Source organism: Odontesthes bonariensis, chromosome 21 (genome assembly GCF_027942865.1).
Source record: "Odontesthes bonariensis isolate fOdoBon6 chromosome 21, fOdoBon6.hap1, whole genome shotgun sequence".
In the NCBI taxonomy this organism is placed as follows: Eukaryota; Metazoa; Chordata; class Actinopteri; order Atheriniformes; family Atherinopsidae; genus Odontesthes; species Odontesthes bonariensis.
In genome coordinates this window covers 33,714,582-33,727,344 of record NC_134526.1, presented here as the reverse complement: position 1 = coordinate 33,727,344, position 12,763 = coordinate 33,714,582, and the positions used below count along the sequence as shown (strand labels likewise).

The following is a 12,763-nucleotide window of genomic DNA, read 5'->3' as shown; positions in this document are numbered from 1 at the left end:
CCTTGATTTCACATTATAACATGATGTTCTACTCACCCCTGCTTGTTGTTGGTCATTTGGAGCTGTTCCGAAGATATTCGCGAGGCGTCTGGCTGCTCTCTTGAGATATTCGGCCATGAAACGGTTTCCTATGGGCAAGCTTATACAGGCACAAACTATGCTGTTTATAATTTATTAATTACTGTACACTAGCACTGATAACGTGGAGGTGCGTCGCTTACTTAAAAAAATCCGGGTTACTAATTTTGAATTTTAGCCGAATGAATAAATAGGCAGCAGGTCTGTGGGCTGTCTGTGGCAGTAGCACGACGATGACGTCAGTTACACCCACTTTACGACGAAAAAATCAAAATTACAATAACCCGGATTTTTTTAAGTAAGCGACGCACCTCCACGTTATCAGTGCTAATGTACAGTAATTAATAAATTATAAACAGCATAGTTTGTGCCTGTATAAGCTTGCCCATAGGAAACCTTTTCATGGCCGAATATCTCAAGAGAGCAGCCAGACGCCTCTCGAATATCTTCGGAACAGCTCCAAATGTTCAACAACAAGCAGGGGTGAGTAGAACATCATGTTATAATGTGAAATCAAGGGCCCAATGTCAAAAAACCGGTCTTATCCTTTAAGGTCAGAAAACAACATAAAAATCGTGCGCCTGCAGTTCACCTCCGAGCTGAGAGGCTGAACGTGGCCTGCGTAGCCCCTGATTGGCTGTTGAGGCACTCCCCACGTGGGGTCATACGAACTGTGCGGTGCATTCAAATGCAACAGGAACATTAAACTTTACCGATGCAAACATAAAATAAATACTCTCCCGCTTCTTTTATTGGACTCTATGTCAGTCCAGAGAGATTCGGGGCTGAACTTTGATGAAATTATAATCAGACATTTCAACACGCCACCCCCCCCCCCCTAAAAAAAAAAAAAAACTCATCGGATCTGCACGATTCACACAAGTCCCCTAGACAGCTGTGAAAAAGGCGGCATCCGCTAAAAGGCGCGCCGTTTGCGTCCCTGTGTATAAAAAATGTTATCTTAGAAATATTATGCTTTACAAAATGGATAAGATTTTTTAGACATGATTTAAATTGGTCTAGAGCAGTGATACTCACTATTTTTTTCACCAGAGCCACATTGGCAGAGCAAAATCAAGGGAAGAGCCACTTTTACGACAACATACTAAAGTCCCCTTTTGCAAATATGCATTTCTACATATAAAACATCCCACAAAAAAAGAAACAACACAGCCAATACATTTTCAATTCAGACCACATTTGCCTTAATACTGGGATGAGCGGAAGCTGGCGTGCATGTCCTTGACTTTCTTCATGTTGTATTTGTAGTTTGTTGTTGTAACCATAGTGAGACATTCAAGATGAGCATGTTTTTTTTTGTGCTGGTTTTTGCCCTTTTTTAATCAAAAACCGATCCATTGTGCCTGCATCTCGTGCTGGCTAAAGGAGCTAGCGTGCGCTGCGGTCAAGTGTGATGGTGGTTTAAGCGGGCCGTGTTGCCAGGTTTAACAGTGTGCCCCCTATAGGAAACACCATTAAGCCTTAATTAATACTTAATAAAAATACTCAATACTGTGCAGTATTCACTGCATGTTATTTGAAAAAAATGTATTGTTATTGTTAGCATATTGTTTTAAGCTACTATGCGAGTAAGAGCCGCATAATGAGTATCTCTGGTCTAGAGCAAGCTACCTACCTTCTGCAACATAAAGTACATTATTTCATAATGCCAATACTTATGTTAGGTGTAGCACAGCACAAATTCATAGGTGATAGTATGCATTTTTTTTCAACTTAAGGGACCATATTTTCAGTGTTTGTGAATGCACACCGGCAAATACAATTTCACAAATGTTACCAAGTCCAGCAACGAATTGGACCCCATCACAATCCTGGGCATTTTGTCTTCCATGTTTTTGAATTTTACCATGCTGTTGTCAGAAATTCCCTGTTTTATCTGAACTTTTTTTTAACCTGCAGTCAGGTAAAAGGTATAAGCCTTGTTTCTCTTTTTGTCTGCACATTATTGGAGTCAGTTTCAGATCCTCCGTGAGACTTTTTGTGGTAAACACGTGTGTCTGTTAAGACAAAATTAGCCTTACCCACAGTAGGGCACCAAGCCCAGCATCCACTTTGAAAATGAGTCTTCACACTCAGGTGTTGCGTTCTTATCAATGCTGACCATAGACCATAACTGAAGCTGTTAAATACCTGTGATGACTACAAAGTCGTAAGAAAGCGGGACTGAATGCAGATAAAACATCTTATCATTCCCCCTTAAAAGCCAAATGTTTTAACCAATGTTACTACAGAATTAGACCATGACAGTTTTACCATTTAAAATAAGTACACTCACTCACAGTGTATGATTTGCTATTTATTTCTAATCCAGCTCAAAAGCTTACTTTGTAAGAATTTACCATTATTTTCAGGTGCAACAAAAGATGGGGTCACATCAATAAAGTAGCTCACTCTCTGTATGGGCAACCTCTTAACTTAGGAGGGTACATGTGACGGCATTAACAATATCTATAATATAGAAATGATAGGATGGGGTGATGGCATCATGATGGGAACAAGTTCAGACATCCCTGTCAGACTCTAATAGCCTTTTGATATTTAGATTACAGAACAGTCTATTAAGTCATATATCGTAATCACAAAACTTAAAACCATCTGAGTTATCTTCATTTTAATGTTATTTGTGTACATGTCACAAGCTTTGAAATGAGCAAGATTACTTCAGTCTTATAAACCAACATTTAAGGTGACATGGATCCATAACATGCATGTTTAAAAGCTGTCTATTTAAGACTAACATGTAAAATATATTTCACACTCATAAAAACAGAAAACGAAATCTCCATGCAATAAATTAATTCAAAGCCAGGGTACAACTGCCGACACCTCTATACAAAGCCGAATGGGACATTTCAGTATATTCCCATATTCCCTCTGCTGTAGTTGTTGAGTTACAGTGACATTTTTGAAAGTGTAATCCATAACCACAGTCAGCAAGATAACATCATGGGTATAGTGCAGCACAAGTAAATAAGAGCTGGGGCTTACTTTAAAGAAAATAGCTTTCTCAGTGAGAAGGGATTGAAATTGTCAGTTTGATTACAGAAAACTCAAACTTTGTGTCGTGTACTGGATTTTAAATAATCTATTCCCTTGATCTCAATCAGCTCTGTCTTTCAAAAAACGTCTCAGAGATACCCTCCCGGGGCGGTCGGTACATGGGCCGCCCCATGTACAGAGGCTAGAGTCCTCGCTGCAGCTGGCCCCGGTTCGAGTCCCGCACCGGACAGCCCCTTTGCTGCATGTCTTCCCCCTCTCTCTGCCCCCTGCTTCCTGTCTCTCTCCAACTGACCTATCCATTAAAGGCATAAAAAGCTCCAAAAAATATTAAAAAAATTAAAATAAAAAATAAAAAGAGATACCCTCCTGACATTGTTCATGACTCCTTTTTTTTTTTTTTTTGAAAAGCACCTACAATCAAAGATATTGTCAAATACAAAAATCTGTCTCAGAGACAAAAAACACGACTAACAACATCGGGTATGTACAGATTTGGGAATTGTGCTTGTTGCAATAATACAACAAATACTAAATCTTTCAGTTATCCTCATACTGGGAAGAGAACTCCACTTGAGGACTTTCTAAATTGTAAAGACACCCATGTAATCTACATGCTATCATGTCCCTGTGGTTAAGCATGTGGTGGACAAACCAAAACACCTCTAAAACAACATGCAAGCTGAACAGACAATATGGATTCTGCAGTTTTAAAGCACTATGTTGAAACAGACCACGGCTCACCCTCTTCCCTGAGGTTCTGTGGAACTGAGAGAGTCAGAACATCAGCCAGAGGTGATCATTTGAAGAAACTGGCCCAAAGAGAGGGTTAGGGTTGGGTTTAGCACTCCATTGAAGACTTCACAGTTGAAGCATAATTTCTTCCTTTTGATTTATTGTACAAAACTCTACTTAACCCCCCCGCCTCCGCCACCTGCTTCCAATCTGACGGCAGACAACTTTGCCTCATTCTTTACTGACAAAGTAGCAGCTATAAGCAAACAGTTTACCCAACTGCCCACACCCGAACCTTGTACCGCAGAAGTCCTACTGCATCATTTTCTTCATTCACCCCTCTCACTGAGAACTGTGTGTCTAAACTTCTCACATGTAGCCGTCCTACTACATGCCCGCTGGACCCCTTTCCCACTAATCTATTCCAATCCATCGCTCCTACTGTAACTGCAGCGGTGACACGTGATTAATGCTTCACTGACATCGGGCACATTTCCTACCACATTCAAACAAGCTGCTCAAGAAACCTTCCCTCCCTCCAACTCATGTGGAGAACTATCGGCCGGTCTCTCTTTCTGTCTAAAACCATTGAAAGGGCGGTCTTTAAGCAGGTCACTGATTACCTTTCACAACACAACATCCTTGATCCAAGCCAATCTGGGTTTAAAAGTGGCCACTCCATTGAAACGGCTCTGTTGGCAGTTCAGTGTTTCCGACAGATGTGAAGGCAAATGTGTGGTGGTGGGCCACCGGGGGGGGGGGGGGAATAAAAATTCTTCGAAATAATTCCTTCGTTAATAATTGCCCACACAGAACTTTATTGTATTAACCCATAAGAACCCAGACCCATTTCTACTAAAATGAAAATTAAAGGGGTTATAACACAGACTAAATAGACCACATAGAACCCATTTCAGAATTTTTTTCCAGAAACATTACAACAATATTACTGGGCATGTATTGTTGTAATGTTTTAAATACTTGAACGCAGTTTTTCTAGAGAAAATAATTGTTTTGTATATGTGATTATCGTCCATCGACTCTTTTGGGCTTTCACATGCGCGAGCCTACAACCAGCCGGTGAGTGACATGCTGTTTATAAAGTTGTTTTGTAACGTCCCCATGCCAGTAATGTGAGAACCATGCATTTGGTTTTGATGGTAAGGCTTGTGACTTTATTGTCGGATGGTTTATAAAGTGGTGTGACGTTTCTGCTGTGTGCAAGTTGTTGTTTTACGTGGAAGGGTTAGCAGTTGCCCCTTAGCCACCACGTATTAGCCTCGCATGACACGCTGAGCGAACAGCGCGATCTCCACACAGGGAGCGCAGATTTGCACCTGTCTGTGTCCTACTATCAGTATTTGACAACCTCTAGCAATGGAAACGCGCTTCAAATGCCCCGGAGTTCCCCTTTAAGAACCTGGATAATTTCTCCATCAAGGAAAATTATGGGGGACGTAAGGATGTGTGACACCTGTGTCACGGTGGGTAACACAGGTGCGGCTTATCTGCAGACTGGTCGGACTGTTCAGCTGTTTCAGACTGATACCTCCGGTCCTCATCCTCAACACGCACGTCTCTCTTTCAATCGCGGAAAATATTTTTCAATACTCATCTGGATTGAAGCAGCAAACATTCAGTGTAAGAGTTTAAAAAAAACTACTTTATTTGATTCACAGCTGCTAGTGTTTTGACCTCGACAACCCAACTACTTTTTTTATTTATTTATTTTTACGACAAACTTGCGACTAGTTAACTTTATAAAGAAGGCGTAATCGCTTGTTTGCTATGGGACGGGACAACATTGTATTCAAAATATAAAATATTTAATAGGACTTTTTAATGTGTGATTTTATAAAGGTACATGTGATACCAACCTTTCGTGAATTTCGCCAGCCGTCTTCTTTCAGTTGAGCCAGAGCTATAGAGCTAATCTAACGTGACGCTGAAGCTAGCAAGCTTCCAGGGAAGCGCGGAGGGGAGGGGCTGTGTGTGTGTGAAGGCTATGCGAGAGAGACGCGAGGGACAGAGAGACGGAGGGAGAGCAGCAAGGAAATGCAGCTTAACGAATACGAGTATTTTTTTAAATAGCGTTAAAAAAAATAATAATAACGAAACGCAATATGTGGCGGCCGGTGTTGAATATGTGGCGCACTGCCACGAATTAGTCTATGTGTGGGAAACACTGCTGTGAAAGAAGCCTTAAAAGAAGCCAGAGCGACGCTAAATCATCAGAACTTATCCTGCTCGACCTACGGCTGCGTTTGACACTGTCAGCCATTGTGTGCTTCTGTCCATACTCTCCAGCATGGGCATCACAGGGAGAGCACACTCCTGGTTTGAATCGTTCCTCACTGGTCGGTCATTCAAAGTGTCCTGTCCTGGTCACACTTCTGCAGCGCACCACCTCACCACAGGGGTCCCCCAAGGCTCAGTACTGGGCCCTCTTCTCTTTGCCATATACACCACCTCACTGGGCCAGATCATCCGATCACATGGCTTCTCATACCACTGCTACGCTGATGATACCCAGCTCTGTCTGTCATTCCCACCTGACGACCACACGGTCTCAGCACGAATCTCAGACTGTCTCTCTGACATATCAACATGGATGAAAGCCCATCACCTCCAACTAAGCCTCTCAAAAACTTAACTGCTTGTCTTTCCAGTGTAGCGTTATCGGGCAATTATATATATCAAATATAAGGATTTATCTTAAACCTCGAATTAAGGGCACCACCTACCGTTATCTTAACTTTACGTTACAGTCAGGTAGGAAAACTGTTAAAATCTTACGATCCTGGTATGTTAAATTAATAATCAGTTAATAATCAATTAATAATTAGTCTCATATCTCGCTACTTTCGTGAAGTTCTCGTTTGGTTGGACAGACATTACGTAAAGAAAGCATACGACACAATCTGTGATTATAACATATATATAGATATATGAACTATTTATTAAAATGATGTGACCAAAACACGAACCTTTAAACAAACAGGAGATGCATTGAATATGGGTGATTATATAAAACACTTAGTGAATGGAAAATAAAATATGGGGAATGGGGAGATACTGGATGTATTCAAATAGTTTGGGTTGGCTGACTATTTGACGCTAAATACTGACATTTCGGATTAATTTATCATTCTGTGAAAGCCTCGAGACATCCATCAAACCCACTTTAAGGTGAAAACGGGTCGGTCTTACTGTGCTGAAGTTCTGCTTAGTCAGCTCGGAACACGGCAGCGGCCACGCGGGGTCCGAGGGGATTTCTCTTCCGCTCTCTGGGCCTTCCTGGTTGTGGCTGACTTTAACGGACTTCTCAGTTGCTTCTTTCACCGGGAAACGGGAACGATGGTGCCGAGGGCTGTGGTTAGATGATCGAATCTTCCGAGTGTCAGAGTTGGTCCGTTGCTTCTCTGATGAAGTGAACTTAAGTTCACAGAAGATTAATAAAAGGTTGCTTGGAGTTGGCTTTCTGGGTAGGAAACTTCATTCTGTTCTTATCTTTGTTCGGGTCTTTCTTTCTCGTCTCCGGGGTCTCACTGGGTTCTGGAGGGCTTCCTCCGGTCGTCCTCTGCATCGCTCATCCTCACGTCCTTCCGCTCTCTCCTGAGATTATGGGAAAACTCCCAAACTCTGGTGAGCTCTTCTCTCCTTCTCAAACCATCTCCAACTCTCTCTGAGCAACTGTTCTCTGCTCAAATCTCCTTCTGAAACTCTGGGTTGAAACTCTTCTGAAACAAGTGGCATGAAGCCAGAAACAAGACAAGAAAAAGCCAGAAGCGAGAGAGATGTGTTTTTCGCGGGCTCCGGGTTTTGACTCTCGGAGGCGGGGCGTGACGTAAGCTTACACTACTCTTTCAGCCAATGATATGCCTGAACTGTGGTGAACGTCTGCCTGGGTGTCTTTATATGATGATCTGTTTTATATGGGGATTTCTGGATGAGACAAAGAAACTCTTATTTCTCCATTACTCCGTCTCATAGAACATTTGTCTCGGTGATTCTGAAAACACCACATCTTGTTAAGATATGCAGATTAAAGATATAACATAGACTTGCACTATAAAGAAATCCAAAATAACTCACAACGTAATTGATGATTATGACTTTCAAAATTCAGATGAATATCTATGAAATCGTGACATATGAATAGTGAACCACACAATGTTAATTTTCTGTGTTAACAATGGGGATACCAAACAAATACCAAATACCGAAAAAAATACCGAAGGGACATCGTTAAAAGTTAAAAGTTGCATATATCTTGTCCATTTTACTGAGTCCTCTGGGATTTAAATGTTCAACTAATCAACACTGCAGACCACTAGGGGGCAATGTGGTTCCATCAGGCAGGTTGGGCATTTTCCACCAAAATCAGTTCTTTGTCAATATTTAAGCCAGAATCGTACAAATTGTCTCTATATGCGTCTTGTGATCAAGCTGGAAACCTGAAAGAAATTGTATACGGTTATCAAACATTTAATATAGTTTTAAGATTCGACTAAAAGTAAGTATTAGTGAAGTCTTCTCAGTTCGTGTGTAGCCATCTGGTCTCTTTCTCTGGTGAAAAAGGGTGTTAAAATGTCAACCGCGATTTATGGTGAAGATAAGATAGTAAGTCTCCAACATCTCCAACAGAAAGGTCCTTTGTTCATTCGAGTTTTCCAATTTTTATGGAGAGCGTCTGTTGCGAGTTCGACTCCCCAAAAACTCTCAAAAGGGTAGAAGGTTAACGTAAATTAGGCAGTTTCTGTCTCTTTTTCCTTTGTGGAAAGAAAATGGAGATCTGTTTTTTATCCACATACGTAAACATCCCCCACAGGAATGTTGGTATCGTCAGAGACTGAAGGCCTCTTAATCCACACGGCACTGTGACTGCTACACCAGCCAAACCAACCATACACCACAGCATCTGCATCCAAATTGAATCCCTATATTTTGCTCTGTCAAAGGCAGCTGTAAACTTGGGTGTCATGATTGATGACCAGCTGACCTTCAAAGATCACGTTGCCTCGGTCGCTCGATCATGCCGCTTCGCATTGTTAAACATAAGAAAGATCAGGCCGTACCTAACCCAACACACCACCCAGCTCCTGGTGCAGTCTATGCTCATCTCCCACTTTGACTACTGCAACACTCTCCTAACTGGTCTCCTAACTGGTCGAGAGGCGTCTGGCTGCAGACCTGCACTGTCAGGACCCTTAGTTGGAGACATGCACTGTGACGTCACCTGCACTGTGAGGACCCGAAGCGACAAGCGAGGAGCACGTATTTTTCGTTCCCCATTTGAACTGTGGAGACGACGAGGTGAGTAAAAGTCGAGTGAAAACAACTTTCTTTCATACGAAGAAACAGAAACAGTCTTTATTCACTGGAACGTTACGTTGCACACTATATACTCTAAAGTTATATTAATTTTAAAGAATCAGGTTTTTTTAAACTTTTGGCTAGTCTTCAGCGTTGTAATCGTATCGATAGTGCTCACTTAAATGTGCCATTTTTCGTATCGATAGTGCTGACTTGTTTAATTTTGTTTGACTTATTACGACATTATTTGTCTCTTACAGATGCATATTTCAATAACTATATACTGTAAAGTTATATTAATTTTAAAGAATCAGGTTTTTTTACTTTTGGCTAGTCTTTAGCGTTGTCTATCGTATCGATAGTGCTCACTTAAATGCGCCATTTATTTATTTATTTATTTATTTATTTATATATATATATATATATATATATATATATATATATATATATATATAATTTAGTTTTACTTATTACGACATTATTTGTCTCTTACAGATGCATATTTCAATAACAACCGCCGGCACTACGCCCAAAATCGAACGCTGCACGTCATGTTGCAAACTGTTTCACTGCCCTCTGTGTCTACAATTTAAACCAGCAAAATTGTCCAAGCTGCAGAGCCACTTAGAGGCACATACAAAAGGTGGCATTTTATTTAAAGGTAAGCATAATGTATTTGTCTGTTTGTTTGTACTCATAAGTATTAGCCAACGCTACTAACTTCTGGCAGGTTGTGGTTTGGTTTGTAAAAGGGTAAAAGGAAAATGAAGGGAATGTAGGTTGCAGTGAAGAACATCTGACACCTCACTTTCTGTCTTTTAGAAACCTATCCCAGTCACTAAATCCTGGCAACTGGACAGAGAAAACTGGACTACAAATTCAGGTAAGAGTATAAAGTATGTATAATGCATGTATTCATATTAATAGTTGAGTACTCAGGAAGAAGAGCAGCAGGCAGAGGTCTCCAAGAGAGCCAGACTTGCTGATGTGGACACACCAGTGGAAGGCGTAAGCTTTTGCACAGTATCTATTGGTCAGATACTGTTGGTGTGGCAGCTATAGTACAGACATCTTTCTTTCTGTCTTTTCCATAGGACTCGGTTGAAGATCGCATTCTTCAAAATTGCAGACATGCAGCAGAGTGGGCTGAGGCCAACAAACCACTGTTGTCTGCCAGAGTGGACCTGCCTGACGTTCTGGGCATCGGGGAAGAGGAACAGGCAGAGGCTGCTCTACAGTATGGGAGGTTGTGGAACGAAGAACTGGACGAGGATGAAAGAGAAGCGATCCTGGAGCCTTTCAAAATGATATTTCACAATATTAACGACATGTTGATATTTTGTGAACAGGTAGTCGACAAAAACAAAGATTTTTTGTCATATTGTGAATGTTTGACTGAATAAACACTACAGAACATTTGATCATGTTGTGACTTGGTGTGTTTTTTATGTTTTCTCATTGATCCCTTAATAATTTGACTAAGATTATACTGTAGATATCAAGAGTTAGGGTACTATTTAGTGGTACTAAGGTGTTCCAGCAGCCCTCTCTCTCTCTCTCTATCTCTTACTTTTTCTCTCTCTCTCTCTGCCCCATTTTCTTGTATGCTTATGTGTTTGTCTATGCGTCAACTGTCTAGTGTCATTTGTGTATATTTGTGTGAAAAAAAAAAAAAAAAAGTTTATATGGTGGTATGTTGAAATATAATGGAAAATAACTGTAGTCATGTATGGGCATACACTGTGAACTGGAGGAAGAGAAAGAAGAAAGGGAAAAAAAAAAAAATATATATATATATATATATATATATATATATATATTGATGATGATGATGAAATTGTATATGTTGTACAAGTCTACCAATAAACAAAGTAACAAAAAAAAAGAACATAATTGGCATAGACATAGAACCAAACATGAAATTTATGGTGGTTAAGGATAAAAATACAGAATAATACAACAGAAAAACTAATTGAAACAAATATATATATAAAGACCAGTGCGATAAAGTCAAAATGAAATGATAATGAAATAGCAGTGACTTACTCTATAGTACACAATAAAATGTACAGTATAGGCCTATGGCATCTTGTGAGATGTTGGCTTATGAATATGAGCCTAAGAGAAAATGTGTGCAGTGACCAAACAAAAGTTTACAATACAAATAAAAACAATAGACCGGGAATTGATAGATTTTATGTCGTACTGTTAACTAATTAATTCATTTGTGAGGACCTCTTGAAAAATATAGCGTTTAAAATCGTTTAAAAATACGTGCTTCCGATACACACGCTTTTATTTTGAAAGGCTTCGAATCAACTTCCGGTCCTCACAGTGCACTTCCGGTCCTCACAGTGCAGGTCTGTGGGTCCTGACAGTGCAGGTCTGCAGCCAGACTCTCTTGAAGTGGTCTCCCAGCCTGTGCTGTGAAACCTCTGCAGATGGTCCAGAACACGGCGGTGCATCTGGTCTTCGATCAGCCTAAAAGAGCACACATCACCCCTCTGTTCATTGAGCTCCTCTGGCTACCCTTAGCCGCCCGCATCAAATTCAAGTCACTGATGTTAGCCTACAGAGTGCTAAATGGAACGGCTCCCATTTACTTGAATGCTCTCGCAAAGGCTTACGTCACAACTCGGTCACTCCGGTCGTCATAGGATTGTCGTCTAGCAGTGCTTATACCACACTGAAGACAATCCAGACTCTTTACATGTGTCGTTCCACGATGGTGGAATGACCTGCCGAGCACTACCAGAACAGGGACGTCCCTGAATATCTTCAAGAAACTCTTGAAGACCCAGCTCTTCAGAGAGCATCTCCTATCCTGCACTGACCCTGTACTTCCCTACCCCGCCACTGCACTTTCTGGTTGGTTGGTTGGTTGGTTGGTTGGTAGGTAGGTAGGTAGGTAGGTAGGTAGGAATGCAGGTTAGTATCAACGAACAAAAACTCAGTTACAAAAAAATATATAGAAATGTACAATGTGCTCATGTCCAACCAGATATATAGTTTGAATATGGCTTTAATCAATCCACCCAGTGAAAAGTTATACAGTCTTATGGCCAGGGGGACAAAACAGTTTTTGTCTGTTTGTGGAGCAGCTCAGGGACAGCAGCCTGCTGCTGAACATGCTCCTCTGTCTCATCAGAGGTTGGTGTAGTGGACGCTGTCTGTGTTAACAGTCCAGTCCAATTTGTCATCTAGCTGCAGTCCCAGGTACTTATAGGTCCTGACCATCTCCACATCAGAGCCCTCCATGGGCACAGATCTTTATCATCCTGGGACACACGCTGTCCGGACCTGCAGCTTTACTGGGGAGGAGCCTCCTCAGCTCCCTGCTGACCTCCTGTCTGGTTATGGGGGGGGTCTCAGCATTACAGTCAAACTTGTTGGAGAAGTGGTTAAACTGGTTTGCTCTCTACGTCCCCCTCTGCGGTGCTGCGGCTCTTCTTGCAGCCTGTGATGTTCTTCATCCCCTCCCAAACCTCCGTTAAGTTGTTCTGTTGAAATTTCTGCTCCACATTTCTGCTGTAGGACTCCTTGGCCTCCTGCAGACGGACCTTTAGTTCCTTCTGTGCCTGCTTCAGGCCCTCTCGGTCTCCATCTCCGAACGCCC

General features: G+C 41.4%; 1 protein-coding gene and 1 long non-coding RNA gene across 4 annotated transcripts in view; one reads left to right on the top strand and one right to left on the bottom strand.

Annotated features, from left to right (window-relative positions):
- Nucleotides 1-12,763, bottom strand: part of nbr1b (NBR1 autophagy cargo receptor b) — a 288,590-nt gene that overhangs the window by 221,302 nt on the left and 54,525 nt on the right. The window lies entirely within an intron of this gene.
- On the top strand, nucleotides 9,010-10,889 carry LOC142371239 (uncharacterized). 2 transcript variants are annotated; one of them, XR_012767992.1, is made up of 3 exons: nucleotides 9,010-9,147; nucleotides 9,970-10,155; nucleotides 10,242-10,889. It is a non-coding gene; the product is annotated as an uncharacterized LOC142371239 (long non-coding RNA). The 2 variants fall into 2 exon arrangements; XR_012767993.1 differs by lacking the exon at nucleotides 9,010-9,147 and adding an exon at nucleotides 9,731-9,808.